The sequence below is a fragment of the Schistocerca americana genome, chromosome X, assembly GCF_021461395.2.
Source record: "Schistocerca americana isolate TAMUIC-IGC-003095 chromosome X, iqSchAmer2.1, whole genome shotgun sequence".
NCBI lineage: Eukaryota > Metazoa > Arthropoda > Insecta > Orthoptera > Acrididae > Schistocerca > Schistocerca americana.
The window spans coordinates 913,175,775-913,200,712 of record NC_060130.1 but is presented as its reverse complement, the minus strand read 5'-3'; the positions used below and the strand labels follow the sequence as shown (position 1 = coordinate 913,200,712).

The 24,938-nt window shown below is 40.4% G+C and overlaps 1 protein-coding gene across 1 annotated transcript in view; it reads left to right on the top strand.

Moving 5' to 3' along the window:
* LOC124555437 (hepatocyte nuclear factor 6) overlaps positions 1-24,938 on the top strand; it is a 611,828-nt gene that overhangs the window by 445,885 nt on the left and 141,005 nt on the right. The window lies entirely within an intron of this gene.

Below are 24,938 nucleotides of genomic sequence, written 5' to 3'. Positions count from 1 at the left end.
TTTGCTAAAGCTAGAGGAGGTTCTTGATTCACTTTATAGGAAATACAAAAAGTTAGTTATATGTGGTGACTTCAATATTAATTGTATAAGTGATTGTGCAAGGAAGAGGATGCTGGTAGACCTCTTTAATTCATATAATCTTATGCAAACCGTATTCTTTCCAACGAGAGTGCAAGGGAACAGTAGAACAACCATAGACAACATTTTTGTTCATTCCTCATTACTAGAAGGGCATTCTGTTAGCAAAAAGGTGAATGGCCTTTCAGATCATGATGCACAAATTTTAACTTTAAAAGATTTTTGTGCTGCAACACTTGTTAAATATAGTCATCAGCTGTTCAGGAAAGCTGATCCAGTTGCTGTAGAGACCTTTGTAAACCTTATAAAGGAACAAGAGTGGCAAGATGTTTATAGCGCTGATACAGTAGACGATAAATATAATGCTTTTCTCAAGACTTTTCTCATGCTCTTTGAAAGTTGCTTTCCGTTAGAACGTTTAAAACAGGGTACTAGCACAAACAGGCAGCCTGGGTGGCTAACTAGAGGGATAAGAATATCTTGTAGAACAAAATGGCAATTATATCAAAACGTTAGAAACAGTCAAAATCTAAATGCAGCAGCCCATTACAAACAGTATTGTAAGGTGCTTAAAAATGTTATTAGGAAGGCAAAAAGTATGTGGTATGCAGATAGAATAGCTAAGTCTCAGGATAAAATTAAAACCATATGGTCAGTCGTAAAGGAAGTTGCTGGTCTGCAGAGTCAGGTCAAGGATATAGAATCAGTGCGTAGTGGGAATGTCCGTGTTACTGATAAGCCGCATATATGTACAGTATTTAATAATCACTTTCTGAATATAGCAGGTGAACTAAATAGAAACCTAGTCCCAACAGGGAATCACATAGCGCTCTTAGAAAAAAGTGTTCCGAGACTGTTACCTGAAATGCTCCTCCACGATACTGACAAGAGGGAGATTGAGTTAATAATTAAATCACTAAAGACCAAGAACTCTCAGGGATATGACGGGGTATCTAGCAGATTAATGAAGTATTGTTCTATGTATGTTAGCCCAGTTCTCAGCCATATCTGTAACTTTTCCTTTAGGAGTGGTCAGTTTCCTGACCGATTAAAGTACTCGGTAGTGAAGCCACTTTGTAAAAAGGGAGACATTGATAATGTTGACAATTTTAGACCTATTTCTATGCCATCGGTGTTTGCTAAAGTTATCGAGAAGGTTGTATATACAAGGTTACTGGAGCATTTAAATTCACATAATTTGCTGTCAAATGTTCATTTTGGTTTTAGAAATGGTTTAACAACTGAAAATGCTATATTCTCTTTCCTCTGTGAGGTTTTGGACGGATTAAATAAAAGGTTGCGAACGCTAGGTGTTTTCTTTGATTTAACGAAGGCTTTTGACTGTGTTGACCACAAAATATTACTGCAGAAGTTGGACCATTATGGAGTAAGGGGAGTAGCTTACAATTGGTTCGCCTCTTACTTTAAGAACAGAAAGCAGAGGGTAATTCTCCGCAATATTGAGAGTGGTAGTGATGTTCAGTCCCAATGGGGCACTGTTAAGTGGGGCGTTCCCCAAGGGTCGGTGCTCGGGCCACTGCTGTTTCTTATTTATATAAATGATATGCCTTCTAGTATTACAGGTGATTCAAAAATATTTCTGTTTGCTGATGACACCAGCTTGATAGTGAAGGATCTTGTGTGTTTAACAGTAACAAATAATGTAATTCATGAAATAAGTTCGTGGCTCGTGGAAAATAATTTGATGCTAAATCACAGTAAGACTCAGTTTTTACAGTTTCTAACTCACAATTCAACAAGAACCGATATTTTGATCAGACAGAATAGGCATATTATAAGCGAGACAGAACAGTTCAAGTTCCTAGGCGTTCGGATAGATAGTAAGCTGTTGTGGAAAGCCCATGTCCAGGATCTTGTTCAGAAGCTAAATGCTGCTTTATTTACCATTAGAACAGTATCTGAAATAAGTGACAATTCAACACGAAAAGTAGTCTACTTCGCATATTTTCATACGCTTATGTCGTATGGTATTATTTTTTGGGGTAATTCTTCTGATTCAAAAAGGGTATTTTTGGCTCAAAAACGGGCTGTTCGAGCCATATGTGGTGTAAGTTCGAGAATCTCTTGTCGACCCTTATTCAAAAATCTAGGAATTCTGACATTGCCGTCACAGTATATATTTTCTTTAATGTCGTTTGTTGTTAGCAATATTAGCCTATTCCCAAGAGTTAGCAGCTCTCACTCAGTTAATACTAGGCAGAAATCAAATCTGCATGTAGAATGCACTTCCTTGACTCTTGTGCAGAAAGGAGTGCAGTATTCTGCTGCATCCATTTTCAATCAGCTACCACAAGACCTCAAAAATCTTAGCAGTAGCCCAAACTCTTTTAAGTCTAAACTGAAGAGTTTCCTCATGGCTCACTCCTTCTATTCTGTCGAGGAGCTCCTGGAAGAGCTAAAAAATTAAGCAAATTCCAGTGTTACATTGTTGATTTTCTTCATTTAAACTTACGACTTGTCACCTGAATATGTTTTTTTTATATTTCATTTTATCTGTTTCTAATATCGTGTTATAATGTCATGTATTGACTCGTTCCATGACCATGGAGACTTCTCCTTAATTTGGTCCCACGGAACAATAAATAAATAAATAAATGTGTGATTTTCAATTCTGATGTTAAGTTTCTCTCTGTTCTCATTTCTGCTACTTCTCATTATTTTTGTCTTTCTTCGATTTACCCTCAATCCATATTCTGTACTCATTAGACTGTTCTTTCAGTTCAACATATCCTATAATTCTTCTTCACTTTCACTGAGGATAGAAATTCGTCAGCGAATCTTATTACTGATATCTTTTAACCTTGAATTTTAATCCCACTCTTGAACCTTTCTTTTATCTCCGTCATTGCTTCTTCGATGTATAGATGAACAATAGAGGCAAGAGACCATATCCCTTTTTACACCCTTTTTAATCTGAGCACTACGTTCTTGGTCTTGCAGTCTTATTGTTCCCTCTTGATTCTTGTACATTTGTATATTAATCGCCTATCTCTATACTTTACCTCTACCTTTCTCAGCATTTCGCACATCTTGCACTATTTGACTTTGTCGAACGCTTTCTCCAGGCCGACAAATCCTATGAACGTGTCTTGAGTTTTCTTCAGTCTTGCCTCTGTTGTCGACCGCAATGTCAGAACTGTCTCTCTGGTGCTTTTACCTTTTCTAAAGCCAACTGATCGTCATCTAACAGATCCTCAATTTTCTTTTCCATTCTTTTGTATGTTATTCCTATCAGCTACTTGGATGCATGAGCTGTTAAGCTGATTGTGCGATAACTTTCGTAGTTTTCTGCTCTTGCTATCTTTGAAATTGTGTGGGTGGTGTTTTTCAGAATGTCTTATGGTATATCGCCAGTCTCATACAGTCTACACACCATTAAGTATTCGTTTTATTGCCACTTCCCCCAAAGATTTCAGAAATACCCATGGAATGTTATCTGTCCCTTTTGCTTTATTTGATCTTAGATCGTCCAAAGCTGTTTTAAATTCCGATTCTAATACTAGATCCCGTATTTCCCTGTCGGTACCTGTTTCTTCTTCCATCACCTCATCAGACAAGTTCTCCCCCTCATAGAGGGGGAAGTCGCACGCGCCACCTGTTAGTGAACTGCGTAAACTTTGTTCTGTGTATGGTAATATTTTAACTGTTAATGTATCGTATTTTCTGAGGCGTAAGTTGGGCACTAACCCAGCATTTGCCTAAACGAGCATGAGAAACCCACACTCAGGCTGGCCAGTGCACCAGCCACGCTAGTTAAAGGGTTCTGTCTCACGTTCCTGTCTCGCAAAGCAGCGCTTTATTGGTTACGCTATTCGAGCACGTCCACGCTAGTCTACTTCCTACATAGCAAAGTTCTTCCACCTTTTCAAGACTCTCCTATCCAAGTTTAACATATAGCCATTCATCATGTCCATCTACGGCACACATTATTATTGTATTTTTGTATATGTCCGTATTGTGACAGTCTCCTAACATGCATTCATTTTATTAATCATCGGACTCAGTTCTTGTTCACTTACTGCTTTGACGCCTTTGAACCTTATCACGTTGATTTCCCGTCCATAACAAATCACTCCCATATCGAACTAGTTCTTTACTGTCTACAATGCCTCTTCAGTAAACAAATTAAGCAACCTGTCTGACACCTTTGATGATTCTGATCTCTTTTATCAGTTCTGACTATTCCAGTCTTCCTCGCATAATGAGGATCAATTCCATACCTGTAGTTAACATCACATGCCTAAGAATAAAATATATTTGATTTCTTTCCACATTACCAAAAGTTTTCTTCAAGTCTGCGAATATAACGTACGTTTCCTTGTTATTTTTTTCTAAGTCTGCCCTCTATTATTATCCGCGCCGCTTAATTTCCTTCTCCTAAAAGCGAACTGGACCTCCCCTAATCTACATTCAATTTCCCTGTCCATTCTTCGACAACGAACTTTCTTGACGGGATGTTAAAGACTATTATCCCTTCCACTGAGGCCTCTTGGAAAGAAAAGCAGAGTGACACAACGCTTATCAGTCTTTTCGTTAAAGATGATGGAAATCAAGTAAATATGCAGACTAGAGCTGGCAGATGAGAACAGTTTCTCTGATTTTGTGAAATGGTGGTGAAACTCCAGTTCAGGCTGCAGGGTTTACCACATTTTCCGCCTTTTTTTGCGAAGAGGTGTTACTGCAGCCTTAACAATCATTACACCCCTGTTCTTGTTACTGCTGGCCCGTGGCTAATGGTGTTCTTCTTTGGAGCGTTTGACCCTTTAATAGGGTGATGTTCCAGGGCGTGTGTATAGCATGTAGGGGACACCCCGGATCTGACCCCCAAAAGACTTTTTTTACTGCGAGCTATCAAATCAAGCTTGTAGGTACAACTCAGAACATACCAAAGCCCTCTGACCAACGGAGAAAGCCGGCCGCGGTGGCCGTGCGGTTCTAGGCACTTCAGTCCGGAACCGCGTGACTGCTACGGTCGCAGGTTCGAATCCTGCCTCGGGCATGGATGTGTGTGATGTCCTTAGATTAGTTAGGTTTAAGTAGTTCTAAGTTCTAGGGGACTGATGACCTCAGATGTTGAGTCCCATAGTGCTCAGAGCCATTTGAACCATTTGAACCAATGGAGAAAACTTTTGTTATCAAGACATCTTGAATTCCATTAAAACAATTTTTTTAAGAAATATGTTTTTATTCCATTTTTCGGCAGGTAACAAACTTAGGAATATTAACCGCACAGATGAATAGTAGACCCTTCCCATAGCATCACTTGTCCAAAGCTTTGTTCCAGTACCTCCACATGTGTACGGAATATTTCAGATGTCTTCGTTATCTGGAACTCTAATCAGATAACACTCCCCGAGGCACGTCAGATATTACCTTCCCGTCAAATTACTATTATCCATTTGTATTTGCACATTGGTTCTGGCTGAACGTCAATCCACATTCGAGTCGTATATCTAAAGAGTCATATTGTAACCATGTCTCTCATAGACGAAATGATAATGCACGAGTCTCCAATAAGCGAAACACAGGAAATCCTGGGTACTATCGCTATCTACGTGGGGGTACTCAAAATTAATGTCTCCGAATTTTTGTTTGAAAACTCTTAAAATTATTTAAATACAATAAATTTTATTAACATTGTACATCTTGATTCTTCATGTCTATATATTTATTTCTCAACATAGTAACCCTGACAACGAACACATTTCTCCCAACGAAAGACCACTTTGTTGATACCGTCACTGTAGAATGTTTGACTTCGTTGAAGGAGCCACAACCTATCCTCAGTTTGCATCGCTTCATCAGTATCAAACTGAAGTCATCGACGGTGTTCTGTAAGTTTTGGGAACAGATGAACATCAGATGCGTACAAGTCGGACTGTATGGAGGATAATCGCCTACAATGAACCCAAGGTGTCGGATAGTTTTGGATTGCGTAGCGTTCGTGTGTGGTCTGGCATTGTCGTGCTGAAGGAGAAGGTGCTCTATGGGTGGACTAAGCTTTCTGCAGTTAGAAGCTCGACTACAGCAAACTGTTTCACATGTTCTGACATAGTTGCGTTACACACCGGCCATGTTACACGCTACAGTTTGCAGCCCTCTAGGGACAGAGGGTTGCAACTAGCGTCAGCGAAGTGGGAAAGCCGAACTTCTTCTTCTTCCGTATCCGGATGCACCAGTTATATCTTCCCTTCCCAGTAATTAGCAACGTAGGTTGCTTTGTCATTGACTTTCAAAATATCGTGTTTAGTGCATGTTATAGACATATCTGGGCAAATCAATAGGTAGTTCAAGTCCTGTATTGCTCCGCATTCACACCTATCGCTATCACTGTAGCCCCATTTAAATAGGTTTGATCTGCACCCAGTTACTCCAGTGCGCAGCCGGTTTAATGACCTCCAAGTTGTAAAAGGTAGTTGAAATCCTGCAGATCCCTCCTCAAGTAGTTCCATTATGGAGTGTGGCACCATTTCTTCCCAAAGAGATAGCCGCCTTGCGACGGGATTGGTGGCGAGCTCTTCAGTAGTTTCAATGAAACTCCTGCGGGATTTCAGCAGGACACGTTGTTTTCGGTGCATATGCATCGGGCGTCGAGGATCATTCTTTTGTTTTGATCTTTCGATCTCGGCGGCTACTTGTCTGCGGATAGTGGGCGGTGCTATGCCTATGATGGGATAAATTTTGTCTTTGGGAGTTGGTTTGAGGCATCCTGTGGCAATACGTACAGTTTCGCTTACGGCGACGTCAACTTGCTTAGTGCGAGCAGAGTTCCTCCAAACTGGCGCCGCGTATTCCGCTGCTGAGATACTCAGCGCCAGGCCCGTGGTGCGCAAAACGTGTGGTTGAGCTCCCCACGATGAACTTGTTAGCTTCCGCAGTATGTTGTTCCTGGCACAGACCCTTTTTTTAGTGTTGTGACAGTGCTGCTTAAAAGTAAGCGCTCTGTCCAATGTTACTCCCAGGTATTTTGGGCTGTTTGTATGCTTCAGCTCTTCCCCCTTGCCACATGACTCGGATTTTCCGTTTGGCTTGTATGTTCCTAAGATGGAAGGCGGATACTTGAGATTTACTAGGGTTTGGTTTTAGATTATTGCCTTCGTAATAGGTAGCAAGTTCTGTTAAGGCTCCTGTGAGATTCTCCTCCACTTGTTCAAAGGTTTTATCCGGTGTGGCCACTGCTGCATCATCGGCATAAATGAACATTCGTGTCTGGTGGCTGATGGGAAGGTCATTCGTGTAGATGTTAAATAATATTGGAGCCAAGACACTACCCTGTGCAAGTCCATTTTTCTGTGTCCTCCAAAGCCGAATGAGTAATATGCATGACATGTAATATCTCAGCCAGTATTGAAAACAGAATAAAAAAATTGGGAGGTATTACGTGTCTAGCACGCCTTCGTATGAGACGTAGCCATAAAGTTTCATCAGTTATCACGGGGAAAAAATCATGATGCTTGGTGATAGTGTTAGCCCTTCTCTGCATGTTTACCATTCAACCTGACTCATTTTTCCTAACGATGGATGGCTTGGTGGAGACCTTGAATGTAGAAGTCAGCATTTTCGCTCTTCAGGAAACGTTCCATCTAGAAAATCACGTCGTCGTCGTTCAAGAAATGCTTACTATGCTATGGTTTATTTATCTGAGGCAAGAGGAAAAAGCCACTGGGTGTCGTATGAGGAGAATATAGGGGGTGAGACGAAATATGACAATCCAAAACAAGAGCGCATGCGACTGTGTCTTGTGCAAAATGACCTGGAGTGTGGTCATGGAGCAAAAACACCTCCTAAGACAGCCTCCTGAGACCCTTCTTCTTGACAGCTTCTCGTAACCTCGTCAGGAGATATCGATAGTATGCTCCTGTCACGGTTTCGCCTTAAGAGCATAACGCTTAGTATGCCATGGTAGTAGCTCCATGAAACACGCTGATTTGCCTTGTTCGATGAGGGTCTTCGTCTTCATAGGGGTTGATGGATTCACGTTGTCACTGCTTGCTTTGCTCCTTCGTTTCGGGGTCGTACTGATAACCCCAGCACCCGTTCATGGTGATCAGATGACTTAAAAAATCATCTGGATTAGCCTGATACTGTTGCAAACTTTCCGCCGCTGTCTCGATTCGGCGGCGTTTTTGAGTATACGTCAACAGTTACGGAACCCAGCGGGCGGCGACCTGTGATGTATTCAGAATGCCGTGCACCGTATTGAAAACTCAGCCGTGACTTATTTTCACATTTGCTCTACCTCATCGATTTTTACAGGCCTATCTTGGAGCACCAGGGCCTCCTCTTGTCTTACGATTCCCGATCCTTGACAATGAGATGGTCTGCTGGTTCTTCTACATTCAGACTTTGTTTGGCCATACTCGAAGCGTCTGTGCCATCAACTACTGTGTCGTTCGATAGTCTATTGATACCATACACTTCCATGGATTCTTGCACCTTTGTTCCCTTTCAAGTGAAGGAAGCGAGTACCGCACGATATTGCACTATATCAATAGGCTGCGCCAATCTGTATTTGCTCCTGCAGCGGATTCCTGTTATTCTGTGGTGCGGGGATTTCAATTTCTGACACTGCCCCTCGTATAGTCTGTTGTATCTTGCACATAAAGAGAGTGAGATCTGTTCCATACTATTAGTCCTGAGTCCCGATTTTGGTTTACCATTTCCTCGAATAAAGTAATGAAAAGGCGTTGCAGAAATCCACTATAAATTGACTTTAGCGATACAACTGTGTGGTTATGTGAGTCTGCCAGCAACTTTTCATAAAACGGGAGTTTCTTTTGGTTTCTTCACGTGTGATGCACCGCTCTTAGAGCGACCACTGAGAAATATCCGCCAGGAGTGAAGCAGTTCTGTTAAGTATTTAGTATAGATTTTAAGATAACATGCGGGAGGCTTGGGTACCTACTTCTGCCTCGAGAGTTTACCTTCCTTTCGGATACCGATGCAGAATTTCTCGTCTCCAATCTTCGCATCCGTGCGACGACCTAAATCATGAAATTGTGCTTTTCATCAGTGTTACAACTGCACATCGCAGTGATAATTCCCGTGTTCACTTTCAACAAATGTTCAAATGTGTGGTAAGATCTTATGGGACTTAACTACTAAGGTCATCAGTCCCTAAGCTTACACACTACTTAACCTAAATCATCCTAAGGACACACACATACACCCATGCCCGAGGGAGGACTCGAACCTCCGCCGGGATCAGCCGCACAGGCCATGACTACAGCGCCTAAGACCGCTCGGCTAATCCCGCGCGGCCATTTTCAACAGTTTAAGCCTACTTATTGTCGTCATGTCCCTCCAGAAAGTTATATGAACAGTAACTCACCTTTCTTTAAATCTGTTAGTTATCACTGAAATGAAATCATCGCGTGGCATTGTTGGCCGGGAGGTCCCGGCCGGGGAAGTTCGGCCATCGGATTGCAAATCTTATTTCGGGTAACGCCACATAGGGCGACTTGCGCGTCGGTGATGACGAAATGATGATAAGGACGATACAACACCCAGTCCCCGAACGGAGAAAAATGTTCAATCCGGCCGCGAATCGACCCCGAGCCTGCTGTATACACACTACAAAATTACGATTTAGATTTGTTATTTCAATTTACTATTTCGCTATGGTAGACCCATATTCACCCATTCCCTCATGTAGATAGCTCGACATTGAGGGACAATTTTGGCATCTCTTGTTCTTTTGTTGGTATTCTCATCTCTAACAGTTAGTGTTTCCTGTTACTGTTTATTTCTAGTTCTGCTTTCTCCTCTAACATTAGCACTTGAAAATAGTACAGGTAACCTATTCGTTTTTTTATAGATGCTACACTGTGAAAAACGCATAACGATGAAGAAACAGGATACGTGGTATACAATGATAAACTGCTTGTGAACCGCTACCCATCGCATCTTTAGCACTTCACGGTAGTCTCAATTAATATTTCGTTCCGAGAAGTGGTGATTTCAGCTACGGTCTGGTTCTCTCAGTTATCATGATGAAACCGTACGGGCTATGTGGTACAGTTTTCTGTAGCTGCGAGTGTATTCCTCGTGGTTCCATCGGCCGTTGTTAAACACGTTGTAAATCTGTTATACTGTCACGTCCTATTTATGAATGCACAACTTGAATATCAAATGTCACCAGTACGTCTAGCTCCAGTGCTACTTTCGCTGCCATTATACGGAATTGCTGTACATATTCTCTTCTAACTTGTTATTCGTGCATGTAAGCAATAAAAAACATACAAATGTCAGTATTTTAAATACAAATTAACATTGACAATTTTGTGCTTTGCGCTATTAAACTTGAAATGTTTCTACCAAAGAGAGATGAAAAAATTAGTTTATACTGTAAGTATGACTATAATCACACTGCACTGTGCGGTTTTCTTCTATAACTCACAGAGTGTAGTTCGAACGACTGTATTATTTAAGTAAATAACGTGTCACATTGTAGCAGTGGTCCAAACGTAGCAAATCCTACCAGTAAATGAAAGCATTTTGATTAGGCCTTGTCACGTAAGACGTATATGTGTTTTCTCAGCGACTATAAAAACAGGACCTCGTTCGTACTATATTTGTACATTATTCCAAGAGAGCAGCTGTAAGCTCGTGTAGATATATACTTCTTAGAATAGATCTTCTATCCCTGCTTCAGTTGTTGCACAGTTAGAGATTAAATGTATTTATTTTAGCCAGAACTCCAGAAATTATGAATAAATTTTATCCACTCACTCACCACAAGAAGTATCATTGTCAATCAAATCTGCTCGGAATCTTCGTCTTTAATTTTAATGGCACTTTTATCGACCGCAGGTAGCCATTAGCTTCTATTCTTACATCTGTTACTTCAGTTTCTCAACTACATTTTTGCTCTTGTCGTTACACAGAAATCGTTGATAATATTCCTCTCCTATACTTTTGCAGCTTATTGTTACTGGAGAACACTTTCTTCTGGTTTTAGCATTCCCTCGGCAGCTGTCAACCGTCGTAGCTGTTTTGTTCCGCCAGCTGATTCTGTGTAATGTGATGTCGGCAGATGGGCAGTGGAAAATTACTCAATACGCATTCGTCTATGGCACCTTATGTTTCTGAGTGCCTTCCCAAAATCGTCATGTAGTAGCAGAATTTCCGTAACCTCTTCATGCAACATTAAGCACCAAGCATTTCATTCCAACATAATTAAAGACATGAGACACACACGCTACGGTGACCCAATGATGACGTCGTTATATCTTAATCTCACACTGTGATGTAAAGCTGGACAATTCTAGGAACCGAGTTGTCGCAGGTGGGAAAGTGGAGTTTAAATCTCTGTGTTCCCGTCCTGATTTGAGTTTTCTATGGCTTCCATAAACTATTTGTGAAGAAGGCAGAAACGGTTTCTTTAACAATGTCTAGCTGATTTTCTGCATCATCCTTGTTTAATGAGAGCTATTACTCTGTCTCCATTGACCTCGACAAGATGTTCAGTTACGACCTTATCTTCATCAGCTATTTCGAATTCGCTGCTAGATGAAGTCCTTCTCGAGACTTTCCCACGCATCCATGTTGCTCCTGCATGTCTTCTAATGTTATCCAACAACAGTACATTACGTCTTTATCTCTGTCTTTCTTGTCTCTTGGAATGTGTAAACTTTACTTTTCACACACATCTAAAACTGACCTTTGAACACTCTGTTTAGTTTACCAACAACATATCCTGACTTATTCTCATTTATTTTGGTGTTCATCAGGCCGTTGTTATCAACTTTCCTAATTACAAAGGCTCATCAACTGCTTCTACGAGTTCATTATTGATTTTTACTATTTTCTTTCCTTTGATTTTATATTAATTCATTCTTAATAGTATATATTTTCACTCTTTAGTTTATTGGGCTCTTCTGTTTCCTGTTGAAACTTCTCTGTACCAGAGGCGACTAGTACAGTGTGATCAGCAAAATGAAGGTGCTTCAAATTTGTTCCATTGCTTCGTTCGTTTTCCGAGTTACCACATCTCAAATCTTGGTCTAGGCTGCTGAGAGTGGTTTTGGTAATACGGAATCGCTTTGCCAATTCGCATTATCCTTATAGAGTTTAATGGAAGCTGTAGCATTAACGTGCACTAACATAGATGGAATCAATACTTGGTTTCTCAAGGACTATGAGTAAATATTCCTCGAATATATATAGGAACTGAGGCAGAGTGTTAATTGATGCACACTGCACCATTCTATAACACCGTTCGCGATTAAATATTTCTAACCAGAGGTTGTTCCTTTACTTCATTAAAATCCGAAGCTTTTTGTTTGATTGCTTTTTTAGTATCTCCCACGATACGCATAGAAAGCTAATAGGTCTATACTTTTTTTTATATATCTTGTCTGTCTCCTTTCTTATGAAATGAAACAGTTACGCCACCGTTCTTTCTTTCTCGTTTCATAGCTATTTTAGCGCTGCTTCTTGGTTCAAATGGCTCTGAGCACTATGGGACTTAACATCTGTGGTCATCAGTCCCCTCGAACTTAGAACTACTTAAACCTAACTAACCTAAGGACATCACACACATCCATGCCCGAGGCAGGATTCGAACCTGCGACCGTAGCGGTCACGCGGTTCCAGACTGAAGCGCCTAGAACCGCACGGTCACACCGGCCGGCGCGCTGCTTCTTACTAGACCATGGTGACTAGAAATTCTAAAGTGGTTTGGGACATAACACTACGTAAAATGTCTTTGTTTGATAAAATATAGTCATGTTCTTTCTTAGTCCCATCGTGAACTTGCCAAGTTGTCTTTATTTTTGTTTTCGTTCAGAAGAATGTGCTAAGAGCAAACATGTCATCCTCCTCAATAAATTCTACTAGTATCTGACTTTTGTAATATCTAGTATCATACCCAGTGTATCACACTTTTCACACTGTAATGTCTTTCTTCAGTTTTTCTTCCGCTTTTAAATTAAAATCTCTGAATTTATGAAAGAAATGCTGTTATGACCTCATTGCGTAAAATTGCCTTTCAGTTTGCTCTAATCTACCTTCCGTATGTTCGATCCAGTGAAATTATTTGTTGACCTCGACACATTCCATGACTTCACGTCTGCAGTGACTGAAATGTTGTTTTACGCATCAGCACCTCCATTTCTGTAGCTGGCGAAAATTACTTTGCTCCATGGAGTATTTCGAGCCTAGAAGATTAATGCAGAAAGAGCTGTCTTACACTCAGGTTACAATAGCAAACATTAATCCATTGTTGCATCATCCTTTTCCAGAAAGAATACGTATGTTTCATTCTGCACATCTCGACGAAAAGTAAATATTTTTCGGATACTTTCATTTCTTCGGAGACGCCTTTCGACAGAATTATTTAAAACTCTATACGGCCACAGTATGTTGCAGCAAGTTGCAAAAACTTACTAAAATAATGGCTGCCAATCTTTCCTAAGAACTGTAATTAGAGCAGCAGTCGATGTTTTTCTTGTCATTTGGAGCGATCTCAACGTTCGATAAATCAGAAAACCATTCATTCGGTTTCAGATCATGACTCTGATGTCAAAATTCCCTCACAGAAAGCGCAGAATAGGCAGGTAGTTTGTCCTATTGATACAATGAAGGCGACTTCACTGATTTCCATCTTTGGCATCAAGCAATCGGTGCTAATGTTCTTCGGAAACTTCTGGCGAATCATTGTCATTGAGACTAACAAGTGCCCTCACCCTCTCCAGGGAATTAGTGCCACATAGTAACAAAATCCTTTAAGATTTCAATAACCGAACAGGTAAATGTTCTCAAGGCGTTTTCCAGTTCCACGTCTTCCGGTGGAATGCCACATGGTACGTAGTTTAACCCGAAATTAAAAATTCAAAGCACATAAAATATTTGTGGAGCACTGTATTTACGTATTCCTTTGATGCATGATTAGAACACACTTCTTGTTACTGTTCCACGTAATTATCACCGATGTCCATAGACTTTGCAAGCCTCAGTACGATTTTTCATTTCACTGTCGTAGAAGTGCACTCTCAGTCATACTACCACAACCGTTTGAGAACTTTCATCTTCTAGAAAAGTCTTCCCACCCAGGTATTCTTGAATTTTAGAAACAAACATAAGTCGTTTGATGACAGATATGGGCGTCTCATAACTTCCCTCGCGGTAGACTGGCCGTATGCCATTTGTCGTGTGCGGATACGGTTTGTCGTGAAGTGAATAAATTCTTCGCTGCAGCATTTTCGCCGTTTAACTTGAACTAGCTGACGCAGTTTTGATTACGTTTCTCAGTAAACATCAGCTTTAATAGTGTGTCTCTACGCAAAAATTCGACGGTAAGCGTTTCTTCATTGACTGTAAGTGTTCGTGGCTCACTCTTGCGAGTATCGCTTATTATAAAATGGGTCTTGGACTACCATAATTTTCGTAGCCCGTCATAGTGTAGTACAGATAATGGTCTCCTTCTTGTATCTCAGCACTTGGCAACACCTGAACTGGACACGACATTTTGAACTCCGTTTTCGGGCAGAGCTAATGAACTGGTAAAACGTGTCATAACATGCGGACTGTATAAGAAGGGAGAGAGCCCCCACCTTAACACCCGTTTTTAGTAGACTGTATCTTCATATTGTAGATAACACTAATTTGCCGTCCTTTACCAGCACCTGAAATTCCATGGAAGTTGCTTCATACTCCACTCAGAACATTTGTCGTTACGTATGAGACTTTTATACACATCTTCTGCCATACAAACTTATTTTCCAAAGCGAGAACCAACCAGTGGGATACAGTGTGATTCCTTGGTAAGACTGGAGAGAACGACTATCTCCAACGCTGATGATCTCTGGGATAAGAACGAAATCTCTACGTAGTCTCTTTTGTGTAGTGAATGTCTAGTCTGTTTTCTGATTCCCTGTAAGAACTGTATGGAATATGCGTAGTAAGATTCTATACCTCACATGGACTGTGACATCCAAGTATCGAACGATCCTACAATCTTCTGAGTTCCGCAGAAAGGCCGTTCTGCTCTGGTGTTTTTTATGATGAATGTGATTGTAAGTCACCTTCAAAAACGTTCTTCTCGTATACTTTGGGAATCAACTACGCAATGCGTACTTCCCATATTCCATCAGAAAATTTATCGTGCTCCTTGCTACTAAACAAATTGGTTCTGTTACAAACGTATGACTTAGTTTCTTCTAAAGTTTCTTGTGCCACCACACAGCTCCCACCTCCTTTACATCTCGTAAAATGTCAGAAATGATGTTTCCACTTAAGTATTTCAGACAATAGAATCTGTAAGTTGTTACTCATAGCAGTAAGTTTGATCAACCAACAGCATGAGCTGGTCACCGAGTTCTCACTCCAGTACTAGCCACTATAGTAACTTGTTAATAATTTCATCTGCACAACATAACTTTGTTGTTGTTGTTGTTTTAGTCTTCAGTCCTGAGACTGGTTTGATGCAGCTCTCCATGCTACCCTATCCTATGCAAGCTTCTTCATCTCCCAGTACTTACTGCAACCTACATCCTTCTGAATCAGCTTAGTGTATTCATCTCTTGGTATCCCTGTACGATTTTTACCCTCCACGCTGCCCTTCAATGCTAAATTTGCGATCCCTTGATGCCTCAGAACATGTCCTACCAACCGTCCCTTCTTCTTGTCAAGTTGTGCCACAAACTCCTCTTCTCCCCAATTCTATTCAATACGTCATCATTAGTTATGTGGTCTACCCATCTAATATTCAGCATTCTTCTGTAGCACCACATTTCGAAAGCTTCTCTTCTCTTCTTCTCCAAACTATTTATCATCCATGTTTCACTTCCATACATGGCTACACTCCATACAAATACTTTCAGAAATGACTTCCTGACACTTAAATCTATACTCGATGTTAACAAATTTCTCTTCTTCAGAAACGCTTTCCTTGCCATTGCCAGTCTACATTTTATATCTTCTCTACTTCGACCGTCATCAGTTATTTTGCTCCCCAAATAGCAAAACTCCTTTACTACTTTAAGTGTCTCATTTCCCAATCGAATTCTCTCAGCATCCCCGACTTAATTCGACTACATTCCATTATCCTTGTTTTGCTTTTTCTGATGTTCATCTTGTATCCTCCTTTCAAGACACTGTCCATTACGTTCAACTGCTCTTCCAAGTCCTTTGCTGTCTCTGACAGAATTACAGTGTCATTGGCGAAGCTCAAAGTTTTTATTTCTTCTCCATGAATTTTAATACCTACTCCGAATATTTCTTTGGTTTCTTTTACTGCTTGCTCAATATATAGATTGAATAACATCGGGGATAGGCTACAACTCTGTCTCATTCCCTTCCCAACCACTGCTTCCCTTTCATGCCCCTCGACTCTTATAACTGCCATCTGATTTCTATACAAATTGTAAATAGCCTTTCGCTCCCTGTATTTTACCCCTGCCACCTTTAGAATTTGAAAGAGAGTATTCCAGTCAACATTGTCAAAAGCTTTCTCTAAGTCTACAAATTGTAGAAACGTGGGTTTGCCTTTCCTTAATCTATCTTCTAAGATAAGTCGTAAGGTCAGTATTGCCTCACGTGTTCCAATATTTCTAAGGTATCCAAACTGATCTTCCCCGAGGTCCGCTTCTACCAGTGTTTCCATTCGTCTGTAAAGAATTCGTGTTAGTATTTTGCAACTGTGACTTATTAAACTGATAGTTCGGTAATTTTCACGTCTGTCAACACTTGCTTTCTTTGGGATTGGAATTATTATATTCTTCTTGAAGTCTGAGGGTATTTCGCCTGTCTCATACATCTTGCTCAATACATGGTAGAGTTTTGTCAGGACTGGCTCTCCCAAGGCCTTCAGTAGTTCTAATGGAATGTTGTCTACTCCCGGGGCCTTGTTTCGACTCAGGTCTTTCAGTGCTCTGTCAAACTCTTCACGTAGTATCGTATCTCCCATTTCATCTTCATCTACATTCTCTTCCATTTCCGTAATATTGTGCTCAAGTACATCGCCCTTGTATAGCTTAATGTGCAAAATTCATTTTATATGATACGAAAGTGTTCATTGAAGTGACAGATGTGCATTATTCGCAGCTCCTTGTTGTTCAACGCTTCTTGTTCTGCTTGCCCTGCTTTTTTTGCATCTACTTCCGCCTTCAAAGCTATAATGTGACGGACATCTTCCCTTTTCCACTCCTTTTAGCAGCCCGTACTAAATCAACCTGTTGTTTTACGTCGTATATGATATAGCCTATTTTATTTTTTCTCTCGATCATGTTAAGTATATTTTGCGAACTTGACATTTCACTGCATGCGTCATGACATTCATATCCAGGCTTTGGCAGCTCCTTCTCTTCCTTTTTAACTAACCTCCACAAACATGTAACCTGCTTACAACAAATTCCTTGATAAAATTCCATACATTACTTCTTTGTTGTCATTACGTTGTCGTATGGCACTTCGTAATTCGATATTTTACACCATTTTTTCAATCCCGTTGTTTGCAGTTATCAACAATCTTTCTTTAATTCTATAAATCCCTGACATGCCGAAGACTTAAATATTCTGTATTATCAAAATTCACCTCCAAACCCCAAGCTCCCGTGTTTAGTGAGCTGCAGGCCTATAGGTGTAATCAACAGGGATTGTGATCTGTTGGTCAGCAAACAGAAGAGTTTGAAATATGAATCGTCTTTTTGTAAGTCCACCGTGTTAACAACCTTGTCTAGTTCCTAGGACGAAGTGAGTTACATACACTGCCTGACAAAAAAAAAAAAGAAAAAAGTGAAGCATCCAGACAGGAGGAGGAAACGAAATGAAACGTCACGCATTGAAAGGGTGTCTGAATTTATTTCATTGATTACAAAATCGACACAAATTTACAAATAATTTGACACTATCAGCCCACTTATTTGTACAAAACTACACCCTCTCTTGCCTGGACGCGTTAACTGATTCAGATAGGAAAGGCCGTTTTATCCTCTCCTGAGGCAAGCTGGCCCACGAATGTTACAAAACGTCCTTGAAATCGTGGATAAGGCACTGGGACGGAATTCACGTCCGTGCTAGTCCTTCACATTCTATCGGGGACAGATGTTGGGATCTTCCTGGCCACTGGAATACCTCAGCATCACGCAGATAGTTCATAGTGACCGAGACATTTGTGGACGACAATTATCCTGTTCAAAGATGGTACCACAATACTGCCGCATCACAGGTCGCAGATGAGGACGCAGCATTTCCGTGACGTACCATTGTGCCGTCAGAGTTCCCAAAATGATACCCGGCAGTTCACCACAGCCTGACGCCACAATAACACCGCTGTGCCTATCCGAAACACTGGAAGAATGGGACTTCCCCTCAGGTTGCCGCCACATTCGCCGACAATGGTTAATCGCGGTAGGACGGAACCGCGATTCATCACTGAACGCGATGCCACATCATTCAGTATTGGTCCATGTTTCCCTATCACGGCTCCACTTCAGTCGCAGCAGTTTCAGTTGTGGATTTAACTGCAGACTAAGAATGTGACTGTATTTTCCTAATCCGTTCAGTGGTGCTGGATGACAAAGAATGTTGCAGTGAGTCGTTATTCGTTATCGTATGGCAGGCGCAGGTGTGTAACGGTTACTTTGTACCTTTGTGCTTGGTGCACAATACGGCGATCCTCCATGGGTGACTGGTGCCTTGAAAACGGAACGGGGGGGGGGGGGGGGGATGGGTGGGGGATGGGGGGGGGGTCATCGCTGCCCATACGTTGATACAGTCCAACATCGGGTCACCGTCACGTTCGAATAACTTACCAAGCGGCCAAATGGAGACCAACAACCTCCTTACAGACACTGACTGGTGCTGATTACGCTGTCTCAGGCGACTATGCGGCATTTCCGTGCCTTTCACAGTGATTGCACAACACTATTGTACTCTGGAGACCTTTTTGCCTGACACAAAGAATTTCATTTCAAATAATTTACTTACCTATGTGTACGAAATTACATTGGTACCTATCCCTGTCTTCTGGGCAGTGCACGTTTTTGTCAGGCAGTTTTTTCCAAACAGAGCCGGAAAAGACAGTCTGTAGCAACGCTTCTCTTGCATCACATTGTTTGAGACACCACAGCCCAATTTAACTTTTGACGTAGTTTCGGTATGAATAACATTAGAGATTTTATATAACGTTTACATTCTGCTGATATTGTAAACCGTCAATCCTTTTAACCTCTATGCAGAGTCGTATGCTTCCCTAAATATGAAATTCCGATCAATTTCCCTATTTCTTGTACATTAATTTCGTACCAGATTTCATTAGCAAAGGTCTTATCAATACGAGACGTACCACACATGAACCTACTGTTCTCTCCTATGTATTTCTGTTACCTGTCATTCTAAGTCTGCATTACAAGACCAGACAGCTTTCCAACTAATCTAATAATAAAGATGATGATACTCCTGTACTTATGATATTTTTTCTTCTTCTCTGTTTTGGATGTAAGAAAGACGAAGGACTTGTTATTGATTCTGCGTATCGCAACTTCCTATCAAACAGTATTGAAGATTTCTGGTGGAAAATGTTGGATCAGTTCTTGACTAATTGGACTGGAATGCCTCCACAGCCAATACCGTTGCAATTTCTCACACTGAAGCTGCTTCCATCTTCGTCATTGCTATGTCTTTCGTGATTTCATCTGTGGAATATGTGCCGCTAATTTTTCCGTTATTTTTTTATTGTGTTTGAAAATAAGCTTCCTTCCCCAACTTCATGAAAGATATTTTACTCTCTTCCTTAACACTTATTCTCAGCGTCGGCAGGAATTTCTATGTGTCCTCAGCTTTGCTCTATCCTATGACATTTCGGACCAATTCGCTCTATTGCTGCCAAATTCTCTCGTTTGTTTCGTACAACTCTTTTTTTGAACTCCTGTCTCCAATTCAAATAATTATCACGGGAATCTTACTGGCAGTACATAAACAATTCTAATAGATCCTTTTCTTGAAGATAACTAGCTGCTCCATTGCTTCACACATCGAGCCATTGAGAATTCTAAATACATTTGTCTCTCTACCAAAGAGCTTGATTAACAGCTTTACGAATATATCTTTTCTGCCACTTATATAGTTCTGGAGCAGAACCCTCAACTTCTTGGCTTGTACTCACATTCTGGTAGATCACATATTACCTTATAAATTAACTTTTACAGTTATTATTTTCTTCAATACGTTTAGAGGTCGTCTGAAATTTCATTTTGAAGCAAGGAACAGTGTGTTTAACAATTTTTCCATAGCTAAGGAAAGAATGATCTTGTATTTTAACTTTAGATGGCCGATGACAATAAAATTAGTGATCAGGCAGAGATGTACAAAAAATATATTCACCTGAAATATCATGTTAGCAATAGTTATCATTGTGCTTGGCAGCTAACTTTTTCTAGCAAATTTTTCTTTGCTTACGCTTAGGTCGCACGAGCACAAGCATCCTTATTCCAGTCGGAATCATTTCTAACTTGCCAGTAGAACGGGCCGCATTGTTCTTTCACGAGCCCTCGGGCCATATTAGACAGATGACAAGAAGGCAATCGACATCTGCGTCTACGTTATCTGCAGCTCACGTGTGAAGGGAACTCTACAGTCGAGGACTAGAGTAGGCAGCTGTTCCTTAACGCAACTGTTTCCTATCGTTTTTAGTGACGAACTGTGAAAACTGCTTTTCTCGTTTAATGAAAGATTGAAAAAAGTACACACATACACACACACACGCACGCCTACATCCAAAAGTAAAGAAGAAACAGTAAATAGTTAAAACAACCATAATTGCAAACTTGGACTGAACGCTATATTGCATTGATGAGCATGATACTACGACGGAAAGTGTACCTTCGTCCTCCCATGATGTGTAAATAGATTCACCCAGTCCGTTATAAAGGATTTTATAGATTAAGGAGTAATCTGACTTTACATTTTTCACATACGCAAAACAGAGCCAGAGGTGATAGTCAATTTAATAATTACATGCAGGTAGAGGTTTCTGAACAGGTCCCTAGATTCACCAGTTTAACACTGAAATATCATCTGCTCTGAATCTCCGAACCTGGGAGACAGATCATTTTTTTAACTGAAAATGAAAATACGCCACTATGAAGAACTATTCCTATTTTTCTGAATTCACCGACAACTTTCGATTCTACTTTCCTTCTGGCTTTATCAAATTTCCTGCACGCTTTTGGCTCTATCACACAGTTGTCACTATGTCCCTTTAAGACGTTTTCTTCCGTTTCCTTCTGCTTGGCTGAACAAATAATTTACTACTGCATAAATTGTTGTTTGAATAGAACACTGGCACACGAATTCCAGTGCTGTATATAAATAGCCAAGAACTCTAAAGTTCAACAAAGAGTCGATACTTCAGCGAATCCCTGTCTTGTTCTAATGGAATATGCAAGTTAATTAGTTTCACTATTATCCAGTCTTACTCCAGATCCCTTGAGCTTAGAAATGCTCACAGGGAGATCCCACACACCACACCCATCTACAAGATGTATAGCAGAGCTAGTCTACAGAATTACCGCTTCTGTCACCTACCTCTGTCTGTAGCATAGTTCTAGTCCTTTTATGAGCCAAGTAGTACGAAATATCCTAATTTGTTTTTGTCCAGTACTCCAGCATGGTATCCAAAACACCGATCACGCAAAACATACCTCGCGTTACGCTGTTTTCACATCAAAGCTGCCACAAAGAAAAACTACGACATGGATTAATTGTTTTTTTGTCTTTCGAGAAGTTTTAGATTCTCCACAGAACCTACGTCTGTGAAGGAAAATTTGATAGTACAATATATCTAAGCAGTTTTTTGGCTAGACTAAAAATTTATTGCCAGGGAATTTTCTATGTTAACGATTTAACACATAATATTAGTTGCAATTGCAAAATTTTAGCAAATGGTGTAGTTATCTATGAGGAAGCGTCATCGGGGAAAATGTACAAATATACGGTTAGCTCTTGAAAGGTATTAACTTGGTGTAAAGACAAATAGTTTGATTCAAAATGTCACGTTTACACTTCATGGAACACGAGATGCACCAAATTCTATTCTGTACTATGGTGGTTAATGAAGGTTAGTTCGCGTACCACTTTTCTTTTCTTCCCATAGCGTTTCCAGTCGCAAATGCTGCAAGAAAAATAACTGTCGATAAATTTCCAGATGAGCTGTAATTTCTCCGACTTTCCCGTCATGACCGTTTAGCCAGATATGTGTGCAAATACTCTTCTTGGAATGTAGGCTCTCTGAATTTAAACAGTACACATCTCCATGATGCGGAAAGGCTATCTTATAGTGGCTCGGTAAACAAAGTCATGACTAAAATCGAGCAACGAATGTCTTACAAGCCACCTCATTTGGCCGGCGGTTACATTTCTTTAACTTTCTCCAGTGAATTTCAGTTTGGCATCCGCCTTGTTCCACAGCTAGTCTGATATGACTGTTCCGCTCTAAATCACCCCGAACGCATACTTCTGAGTAATTAAGGGTAGTAACTATTTCTAATGATTGATCAGCAATCGTTCCGCCTACCGTTAGACAACTGTACTCAAATATGTCATACAAATATACTCAATATACTTTAGAAACTTTAACAGAAATAACAACACACTTTCAGTCACCAGTGAGCAAGTTACAGGCTTCATTTCATGGACAAAATACTGAGAAACTCTAACATGTCTACGAAGAAAAATATTTAGTAACTGTTTGCACGAACTCTACTGGTATATTCTTCACGTACAGGATCCCTATTGACTCATCGCACTAGGGAAACGAAGCGCACACAAAGGGCAGTATGAATGGTCACAGGATTGTTTAATTGTGAGAAGGATCTAGTGAGCAATAAAATAGAGATGCTTAATATCTTGCGAAAACTTAGTTACAAAACTTGAAGAAACGAAATGGAAAAACATTTTAATACACGACAGAACAGAATACGCCCCTAGTGACATTCTTTATGCTGACTAGCAGGCTGCAGAGGTATATGGAAATAACTAGAATGTGTGTAATGTAAATTATATTCGAGTCCGATGCTTAGTTGAACAACTTTAAGTTAGTCATCCTCTCAATGTTTTAAGCGCTTTAACACACATTTCCAGTAAATTCAAGGTTCTTCTTAGTTTCACATAAAAACTTGCACTGAGAACGTTCATGTGAAAGATGAAGATTCTGTACAACGCTCCTCAGTTATGAAGCAGTGCGGTTTTGATAAGATTGGGGCAGAGTCTCTCGGAAATATATTTTTCATCTGAGTTGGAACTTAGCTTTTCGCAAGTGTTACAGATATTTTTCCTCGCGAGTAGCAAACACCGTCAAATACTGATCGAAACATAACAAATCAGATCGCTAGGGATCAGGCTATGTATGTTCACAAATATCGCAAAAGTAGGGACTTGTGTAACAGGAGACACTATCGGTCGTTTGCTATCTGGAATTGTTTAATCTGCTTGCGACTGTTCACGGATAAAGTTTTACCGTTCATTGTTCATGGGGTTCGTCACTCCCTAATCGCGTATTGTCTACCTGGCCTGGTTGTTATAAGAACGCACCGAAAAACAAAAGCTATTCCAGATGAGTTCAATGAACTCTGTTACACAGACTTTACCAGACGCTACGATTTATGTAGCAGTCAAGTGTAACATTACTCGCATGTTCCACTAACCTTACCCTCTCTTACCTCCGAATCTCATCATAGATATCTCTTCTGTAACACAACAAACATCTTCCCAAACGCTCTGAAGTTCATCACTTAAATCACATAATAAACAACACAGTATGAATGCAGCATATAAAAAACCTATCTTAATATACAAGTTTGGTATCGTATCCTAAATTTTGAGTGTTTAATATTGAGAAAGATTCTGGCGTTTTAATTTTTTTCGGTTGCTATGTTTACCCAAACCTTGCGCTTGCACCTCACCTTGTATCTATTTATAAGTGTACCTGTAATAAGTATTGTTTGGTAATGTGAATACTAGTGGTGTATGTCCAAACACTAGACTCGCACATCAGAGATCACGTACATCACTCAGTATCACTTTACTCAGTTTTTCCCCGACCCTGTCAAAATATTTGTTATCTAAGTGAAACCTCACTCGAATTAATTATCGCGTTACTGTCTATATTCCCTGTAACTGATTCAAATGGGAACGTTGATGAGCGCGTCGCGGGATAAGATACGAGTACGTACCATATATGGCATTCAAGCTGTGTTAATGCTAATGACAGTAATTAAAAAGTAAAAGATTTTTTTCGCAACGTTACTGTTAAAAATAATTTGGCGCTTGGGCTGGTATTAATAAGGGAGATACAGTGAGCCAGTTGGTACCTACAGTCTCTTTCCTAACTGTACGCTTGAAATCCATGACGCACCTTATCTAAACTCCGAGTGTCATGAAACTTATAGCTAGCTGTTCTGTAGCTATCCTTGTCTTGTCTAAATTTTGACTACTCTCTGTTTCCATTGCAGACTGCCAGATGCGCAATGTTAACGTGAGAGCAGTCAACTCGAAACGAAGGAAAACACCCTCGTCTTCGTGCTTGTGAGTTTCTTGAGTTTCCGAACTCTCTCTCTCTCTCTCTTTCTCTTTCTCTCTCCCCTCTCATAGTCTGGTTGCGCTTAGAAACCCCGACCCTTAGCTACTGTCTTGACTTGCCTTGATGTCCAGTGGCTTATTTTTGCATGAGCTACCCAGGTGTGCATCGTGGACGCCCCCATCATATTGTAACTTTCCCTAACCTTTCCTTTTCCTCATCTGTTGGCAGTAGAGCTTCTCTATATCAGTTTTGGAAAAAAATAATAATAAGTTCGTGTTGCATTCAGTAATGAGCCTCTCGCGTGAGGACTGCTTCGTAT